This window comes from Triticum aestivum, chromosome 6B (assembly GCF_018294505.1).
Source record: "Triticum aestivum cultivar Chinese Spring chromosome 6B, IWGSC CS RefSeq v2.1, whole genome shotgun sequence".
Lineage (NCBI taxonomy): Eukaryota > Viridiplantae > Streptophyta > Magnoliopsida > Poales > Poaceae > Triticum > Triticum aestivum.
This window is the reverse complement of record NC_057810.1, coordinates 337,428,071-337,438,080: the sequence shown is the minus strand read 5'-3', so window position 1 is coordinate 337,438,080 and position 10,010 is coordinate 337,428,071.

The following is a 10,010-nucleotide window of genomic DNA, read 5'->3' as shown; positions in this document are numbered from 1 at the left end:
CTTTTGTACGCAAACTTGCAGCTCTGTCAATCCGGCCGGTCGCTTGCAAGTTCCCTCGAACGTCCTAACGAACACTCAGGAAAGATCTTCCCAGGTGTAAATGCTGCTAGGAGCTAACTGATTCAACCACGCCCTGGCCAAACCCTCTAACATAAGTGGCAAATGCTTCATGGCCACCTCATCATTACCGCCACCAATTTGTACAGCCACTCGGTAGTCTTCAAGCCAAGTTTCAGGCTTAGACTCTCCGGTGAACTTACTTACTCCAGTCGCCAACCTGAAGTTGGGGGGTATCACTGCGGCTCTAATGGCTCTGCTAAAGCATTCTGGACCTGAAACATGGACTCGGCTGCTTGTGGGTACATCTCTGTCATGGCCACCTCTGTGAGCTCTGTTCCGGTCGACCAAACCTTGCACGATGATGGATCTCGCGTCAAAGCCTAGTTCTCTAGGGTCGACTGGAGCTCTCCGCCCAACACTAAGCAGGCGCCTGTCATCTTGCTGCCGATGGGCGTTAGACCTACTTCTCGGGGGAGGAGTGGGCACTCGACGCCTATCGTTACGATCAAATCCATCATCATAGTGGTCCCGCCGGCCTTCACGTCCCACGCACCTCGAAGGCGACCTTGGGCTGTGAGCCGGCTGAACAGTATTCGCAGCGACAGATCGACTGTGAATCCTATTGCGTGACTGTGACACAACTGAATTCTGATCTCCTGCCGCCCGGAGCAAATCTCTGATCTGCATCAAGCCTCTTCCAGCCTCCGACTGAGAGGGCTGAATTGACTCCGCTATACGGGCTGCAGCTGCCAAATTCTGAATCGGGGTTCGATATACCTGAGTCGGTTGCGGAAAGAGCTGACGTCGGCTGGAGTCGGGGACTCGTTGATGCGCACGCTTGTCGAGTGCTCGCTGGAGGTTCTCAAGTCGAGTGCGTTCAACCAAGTTGGCCAAACGCGCCTCTTCCAAGGCACGAGCCTCAGGAGTTTCTCCTACGATGGGAGTATGCAGGGCATCCATGTTCCGGCGGCGAAGATCTTCTCTTTGCTGAGAAGTGAGCGGCTCGGGCTGATATTCTTCGTGGGCCTGAGCGGGGTCGCCTCCATCGTCCATCCCGTCGATGCGGGGGAAACCGGGAGGGCTACGAGGCCCATTGACCATCAGGACCTCCGCCGCTGGATCACTACTATCGCACTCGGATGCAGTCTCTACGGAGCCAGTCGACAGATCGAATAGGCCGTAGAGAGATTCGTCGGGCTCAATTGCCGCGACTTGGGTGGTGGCCGATTGGCGGGCCACTGTGTGTCTCACCCATCGCTGAAGCCTCGACCGACCAGAGCGCTTGCGCTGGCGGGAGACAGGGAGGGAAGACAGCACAGGAGTCGACCAGTATGGGGTCGACGGCTGCTGCGGCAGGACGCCGTGGACACACGCCGGAAAGTGCGTCGCCCCGCAGACGGAGAGCGCGTCGATGTCGAGTGGTGCCTCCTGGAGCCAAGCAGAGTCGTCGGCGATGAAAGCGAGCACACCGAGACGGATCTCGCGGCCCTCGACCAGAGCTCCGCCAGAAACCATGATGAAGACAATCGGACAAATTGCAACTTCTCCAAAAAGTTGCTAAGACACCTGCCCCACGGTGGGCGCCAACTGTCGTGGTACTAAGTCTGACAGTAGAATGGGGGGTAGGTATGGAGAGGCAAGATCCTAGCTATGGAGTCGTTGTACACACGAGTATTTAGCGAGTTCAGGCCCTTCTCGGAGGAAGTAACAGCCCTACGTCTCGGAGCCCAGAGGCGGTCGACTGGTTTCTGTGTATATGAGTTACAGGGGTGCGAACCATTTACACTGAGGAGGGGGGTGGCTTATATAGAGTCCGCCGGACCCCTCCGGCCCTCAGTTATGCAGGGTTTAAAGTACATTAAGATAGGGGGTTATTGGTAACGCCCTCGTAAAGTGCCATGAAGACTATTAAAGCTACTTAATGGCAGACCGTTGCGTATTGAGTGGCTTTAGGTCTCCTGGCCGTCGAGTGGTTGGCTTCATGGTCGAGTGGCTATCTTCATCGTCTAGTGAAGTCCCTCTTGGACGAGTGAAGTCCCTCTTGGTCGACTGGAAGGTAGCTTCTTCTAAGGATGTCCTTGGGTAGGGTATCCCAGATAGGTCCATGACCCTACCCTAGGTACATAACCTCATCACCCATAGCCCCTGCTGCTATACATACCGGACCAATTACTAGAGCTCGCGCACGCCAACTAAATTACCAGGTACTTTCGTTTCTTGGTAATGATTCTAATGTTCATGAGAATATGATGCTGCCTAAATTGGATACATTTGTTTTGTTCACAAATGATGGGCCTAGCTTGGAGAAGGATGAACATTGGAGCAAGAACAAGCATGGAGATGATGGCATGCGCAAGGGGAACAAGAACGGAGTTACAAATGATGATTTTAGGACTTTGAAGCCACCATAGTGGGTGCATGAAGCCTTGGACGAAATATACAAGATGCCACTTCATAAATTTCGTCCCGAGGCTATTCTAGGTGCTGCGTCACCTTATTATTGGGCCAGGCCCATGTAATTTCGAAATACATAAGTATAGGCTATTTTTAGAGTCTGTATGTGTGGGGAAACTAGAGATAGGGTTGATTTCGGACCCCTCCACCAAGGGCCACGAAATCCCCCCCCCTCTTCCTCCATATATACAGCCCTTAGGGCATCGTTTAGACTTTGGGTTTTTTTTAGATTAAAGTTCGCCATAGCTGCAACTTCGCGTACTTCGTTTGTGTTCAACGACCAGACAAAGGCGTCACAGACCCCCACCTTGATCAATAAAACTTTCCTCTTGTATTCGCAATATCCAGATTGCAATCTTAGTTTCTTGCTTGTTCTTTGTTTGCGTGCAGGAAACATACCTTCTTGGTCAGGTTGATCGTGCTCCGGCGTGGTCAATAACCTCTTGGAGTTGGTTTAGCGATTGCTAAGGCGCTACGTCCTCGCACGTTCGTAGTCGGATCGTCAAAGTCGACTCCCTCCAAAACGATAGCCACCATCTCAGCGAAAGATGGGACACCTTTGCCTCTATCATCTTTGGAGCTCAAGCCCCACCTAGGGAAGAATCCATTGGGTTATCAAGGCCTCCTCTTGGAGAAGATCATCAAGACCTAACCTAGTGGGAAGAATTTACCTAGTGCTACTCTCCTTGTATTGATCTTGTAATCTTGAGGAACTCATGTGTGCTACTCTAGTGGATGTGATACTTGGGTTTGTTTGAGAGATTTGTTCTTGGTGTTCTTGGTGTTCTTGAGTGTTTTCCTCCTTTCCCCCCCTCCAAGTGTGAAAAGATCCTTCCTAGGATTTGACCCTACAACATCTTGGTATCATGAGCAAGGTTTATTCACATCTTGGAGTCCCATCCCCCCATTTGCTAGCTTGATTTTGTTGTTTTTCGTCCAAATCCGAAAATCCCCACAAAAATAGCCCCAAAAAATATTTTCTTGCAATTTGTTGGATCTTGTGAGATTTGGCTGTTTTGGTCCATGGGTTTGATGTTTGGCAAGTGGATCTAGCCCCTTCCCAACAATCCCCACCCTTCCGACCACGAAACCCACCGAATTTGACTTTCCCCAAAGATCTCCGCCCAAATCGGCCACCACCGGGTGCCCGCACCTCGAACCCCGGGCACCCGCACCACGCCCAGCCACCCCCGGGCACCCGCACCTCACACCCCCGGGTGCCCACACCCACCCAAATCAGCCCACTACCAACACCATTTTGGCCATAACTTCCACCTCCCAAGCCCATTTTTCGTGTTCTTTAGCTCATTTAGAAGCTCTTGACATCCCCCATCCACTCATCCCACTACCACCACCATTAACCCCCATCCAAAAAATCATCACAAATACACCCACCTTCCGCATTTAACCGATTTTGTGTTGCCATTTGTGTTTCCTAAGGTGTTTCGGCTACTTAGGAGCGTGTGACATCTTCGTCACCATCATCGACTCAGAGTCATCTTCATCACTAACCGTAAGAAAGGACGGTAACCTTGACGAAACTTACTCCTTACCTTGATTTTGCATTGATAGCCCGAGCCACTTTGCGTCGCCTACCCATTGAGACTAGCAAGTTGAGAATTGCCGGGCCACGCTTTTTGTGCACCGTAGTGATCGTGTTATCATCTTAGTGCCATAAGTCTTTCCTGTGCATATCGTACATACTTGTCTCATATCATACTCGGCTCAAGCATCAAGCATAGAAAAAAAAGAAGAAGAAAAGCTTTTAAGCAAAAGAGGAGAAACAAAGAGCTTGTAAGCAATAGAGTTGAGCCATTTGCATACCTATATCATCTTGGTCATCGCATATATACCATAGTTGGGATTGAAGACGGCACGGTTCTCTCATAGGTAGGTGCACAAGCGTATCTTGCCCATTTGAGCAATCGAGCTAGTGTCTCTCGAGCATTCGCATAACAAGAGCATTTTCCGTGGTTGCACATTTTGAGCTCACTCCTTGGTTGTGAGGATCCCATCTATCTTCCGTGCATGTGTACCTAGTGATACCTTTGGGTTTGATCTATTTGCTTTACTTGCATTTTTCTGAACCTTGTCAACCTTATCGATATCTTGACTAACCTTTTCTTGAAATTTTTGCCACCATCCTAACCGAGCTACTACTTAAGCCTCTTACTTGTAGGTCTGAGAAACAAACCCGGTTCCAATTGTCCTATTGTGGCATTACATTGAGTGACACTTGTTACATCCTCAATCCTCAGAGAAGGTAACTTTGGTATTATTCTCTCACTGTCCTACTCACCCCACTTGGTTGTGATGGATAGGCCACACGCGTTGGCGAACCCACTTTTCGAGAAGCAAGGTGGTGATAACGGCTACGTCACCAAGAACCACTTCATCGCGCAACGAGCGCTACATCAAGAGAAGCTCCCCAAGCTCAAGTCCGCGGCTCCCACGAGCTACTACGACCTCGACACCGACCACGAGCTTCCTTTCTATGGGACTCAAGACCCCGAGGAGTATCTCGAGTGGGAGTGCAAGATGGACGACTACCTCAAGCTACATCAAGTCCATTCCGAAGACACAAGTGAAGCGTGCCTCAAGTACCTTCCACGATTACGCATCGACATGGTGGCTTCATACACCTTCAACGACCTTCGTCACGAGTTGGCCCAAGATGAAGAAAGTTATGCGGCGAGCGTTTTTGCCTTCCACCTACACGAAACATCTTCAACGCCAAGTGGAGAACACCATCCAAGGATCCAAGTCCCTCGACGAGTACTTCCTCGAGGTGAAGACAGCCTTGCGACAAACCGGTGTGGACGACCCCATTTGGATGAAGTTCTACTTCATGATGGGATTGAACAACGACATCTCCAAGATTATCTTCCTCGAGAATTACAAGTCCCTCGACGACAATTACATTGGTGCTCTCAAGGCGGGACAAGAACTTATGAAGGCCAAGACTTCTCCACCCCAAGCACACTTACCAAAGATGAACCTCAAGGACGGTGAGCGTGAGGCTAGTACCACGTTGTCCAAGGCCGACAAGCTCCAAGACTACGCTCCCAAGTTCGACTCCACCGCCATCCCTCTTTGTGGCATTGATGACGATGAGTCTACTTTGAATCTTTTTCAAGACGGTGCGGCGACGAGTACAACTACGGAGACCCTCAAGGAGCAAGCTTTGAAGGCGAGCGACACGGTGGCGAGCAAGCATGATGCTTCCATCTTTGGAGGCAAGAGTGATGATGTGCCATCTTCGGCCTTCATCCACGGCGACGACGGCGAGAAGGTTGAGCATGGGACTATCCCTTCAACCAAGGCGGCGATAGGCGTTGAGCATGGAGACAGTTGCACCAACATCCCTCCGACACTCACATATGAAGAGATGCCCCAAATACCATGTGAGGAGAGCCACTACCACATGAGTGACATGAGTGACTCCACCATATGTGACTTTGAGTGCATTTCCTATGAGAGGATGAGTGTGACCACCACTAGCCCCACACTTGAGAGCATGCCACACATCCTATGTGAGGTTGAGTGACTCCACGACCCATATGAGTGAGTGCATCCTTAAGGGAGTGAGTGATCCACAACACTTAGTGAGTGAGGTAGTTGACATGGCATGTCACGCCACTATGATTTATAACAACTTAACCTCTACTTCGAGTGTGTTTTCCTTGGTGCTAGGTCTCCTACATGATGACATGCCTATACTCGACGAGTCCATACCTCCAATGGAGATGACGATGGCCATGTGGATGATGATGCACCCCCACATGGTTCCATCAAGATGAAGATAACAACGAGTGGATCTTCAACACCTCACCTACAACACATGAGCGACGCTTCAAAGGTAACATAGGTGATGGTGCTTCTCTTGTCCCACTAGTGGACTCGCTTGACATTGATTGCTCACATGATGATGATCACCTTATGGATTCACCACATACTATGTCTTCTACATGCTTAGATATGCCACCTATTTATGATGAATATGATGATGAGCATGTTGATTTGCCTAGTTGTGATACCATGCTCCATAGGATATCTTGTGAAAATTCTAGAGGTCACGTCATGTTTGACAATCCATTTAACTTGTCATATGCTATGGGTGAGATTTCCCATAATTGTTTGCCTCATATGCATACCATTGATGACAATGCTCTAGATATCACTAGTGATGCTTTCCACAATTTGAGTCTCCTTTATGCTATACATAATAACAAACCTCTCATGATGGATGACATGTTTCTATATCACGGATCTCATTTAGTTGAGCGTTGGCTATTTTATGCAAACCAACACACGCACGTGCGCATCATAAGGGATGGTGTGTATATATACCACGCACACACAATTTTCCCTTTGTCTTTGTTGTGTGTAGGTACTCACGTATACTCATCAACATCTCAATCCCAAGAGTTGATGAAACGAGCTCTTGAGAGCAACGTCGATTTGGGATTCCATGGATTATCCTTACCAACGTTCCCTTTGCGCAAGAACTACGCGCTTCTCTTTTACTTGGCTCTCACACGGCTATGGGCTATCTACCACTTGTCACATTATGCCCATACTATCGTGTTCAATTTGCATGTTATGCCTCTTTACATGACTTTGCCATGCAATTGTGACCCTTGCTTGCATTTACCCATGATGCACCATTATGATATTCCTATGTGTATTTGCATGCTTGGTGGAGATCGTTGTTGCTTTTGCCATGTTTATCATGTGCCTCGTGCTATTGTTGATTCTTGTGTTGGGAGAGTCGTGATGTTACATTGCTATTTACATAGGACTTCTTGCCAACACCATGAGCCTACTTTCCTCATATCTTGTTTTCATGGTTGTGATATGTCATGTGCATTATATATGCTCACTATTTGCACCCATGACATGCTTGGCATGATTCCTCCTAGTATGTTGCATCTTCGCACTACTAGCTTGCTTGACTTGATTGCTATGATTGCTTGCTTGGTTGCATCACCCATGTTCCACTCTTACTCGCCTTCTTGGGTTGATGACATATATGTTCATGCCTCTCACATGATATGTCTTGATCATTGTCTCTTGTGTCCATTAGATGCCTCTTTCATATCCACTTGTATTGAGTGCAACCATACTATGCTTATTGATCTTGGAGACTTTGACACCTTACTTGTGATGCATGCTTGTTTGATTGAGCCTATTGCATTTGGTTGTTCTCGCATCATATGCCTCCATACTATGCAATATTACCTTGTCATTTCTTATGATGAGCATTATGCATACACTTGTTGGGTATCTTACCACACGAATGATAGGTTTGGCCCTTCCGCTAACCTCATTTATTTTTCCAAGTGTTTGTTATGTTCTTTCATTTTGAAGGATTTACAAGGTGGTACAACCACGAGACATATTGGTTATGTGAAGGCATACAAGATGTGTGACTCCATCATCCTTGAGAAACTCCTAAAGGTGACCTCCTTCCCTTTGAGCCATCCTCAAATACGCACATTGGATGGGTCACTCTTTCATTGTTGTTTCCTTCTTGTTATCTACATGATACATCTCACATACGGAGGAGCGACATTGGAGATTGGTCTATGGACCTTCAAGTTGAGGAGCGCTCGCACTTATTGGATGCACCTTCGGAACTCCACTCATGCGACGACATCGAGCTTTGGTACATCAACACTCCTTTGACTTTTTGTACCACAACCTCCATATTGGTTGATTATGCTTCCACATGTCATGCTCGATGGACATCTCATACTCACCACAAGTTTGCACCCTATGCATGGATTGACACACATTATGATTGCCTTGTTGCATCTCGTATTCCCATGATATTTGAGCTTGTGCATTTCCTTAGCAAATTTGTTGTGATATTTCGTGATGGCATATTCATACATCATGATCTTATTGCCTACCATCAATTACATGATAACTTTTTCATATTGAGCATACATTGCCATATTCATGCTATTGATAAACCGTCTCACTATGACATCATTTTGCATCGTGGTTGCATTGATCATAATCACAACACATTTGTGTGCACAATGAATGCTTTTGCTCCCATGAATGCTTTGCACCTCATTCTTTATCATCTTGATAAGCTTCATGCGCTTTGCCATGAACAATCTTGCCGCACGGACTTATTCTTCCTTAATGGACACTTTGTATGTGCTAACCATTGTATTTCCGAGTGTCATTTGTGTTTGCTCTATTTGCACGTATACTCCTCGGGTGAAACCTTGGAGTACTTGGATTGTGCCTTGACTTCCACTTCGTCCAACTACAAGTCCATCCACGCCAACCGTTTCCGTGGTGATAAGGATCACGATCCGAGGTCGGATCTCTCCCAAGGGGGGGTGAGATGATGTGGAGCATCCCTCAACTACCCGCACCGACACTCCATCACCACCGCAAACACCAAGAGGACAAATGACAAGAGCACGCGCACGCACCACCGGGAACGAGGTGAACTCTTTCCTCTTCAAACATCATTCGAACTCACATGAGAATCGGGGCCTACCTCAAATAGAAATGTTGTGCCTTGTTAGGTACCAAGGAGATGACCGGGAGGACGTGAGGACGGAGATTCAAGCAACCATGGAGAAGGAAGAGCAGCGAGGGAACGAGAAGAACGGAGCAACGGAGGGCATGGGCCACTCCGGGTGCCCGGCCACCAAAGGACCCGGGTGCTCGGCCACCTCCAACCACCAAGGCCGCGGCCTCCCTGGCTGGCCCGGGTGCCCGGTCCTCTCATGCTGGGTGCCCGGCCCCCCTGGCCCAGCCTCCAGCCGCACCCCCGGGTGCCCGGGCCTTGGCCCCCGGGTGCCTGGCCCGTCCCAGCCGGCCTCCTGGCGCAGCCCCGGGTGCCCGGGCTTGGGACCCCCGGGTGCCCGGCCACCTCCTAGTCGGCCCCTGTCCAGGTCGGGTGCCCGACCCCTCTCGCCCCGGGTGCCCGGCCGAACTGGGCGACCCCCTCTAACCAGTCCGGGTGCCCGGTCCCTTGGCCCCGGGTGCCCGGACAGCTCCGGAACTGCCCGTGTGCTTTTGGCCTTTTGGCCCATGCACCCCCCTCTCTCACACATTTCGTCCCTAGGCTTTATATATCCATCCCCTAGCTCATTTGGAAGGTTAGCAAAGATTAGGCTAAACATTGTGAGCCTTTGCTCCTTGTATCCCCTCCTCTTAGGAGCTCAAGCCCCCACCTAGGGAAGAATCCATTGGATTATCAAGGCCTCCTCTTGGAGAAGATCATCAAGACCTCACCTAGTGGGAAGAATTTACCTAGTGCTACTCTCCTTGTATTGATTTTGTAATCTTGAGGAACTCATGTGTACTACTCTAGTGGATGTGATACTTGGGTTTGTTTGAGAGATTTGTTCTTGGTGTTCTTGAGTGTTTTCCTCCTTTTCCCCCTCCAAGTGTGAAAAAATCCTTCCTAGGGTTTGACCCTACAACAAGTATGCTGAAATGGGCGCGGTGGATGGAGTTGCTGC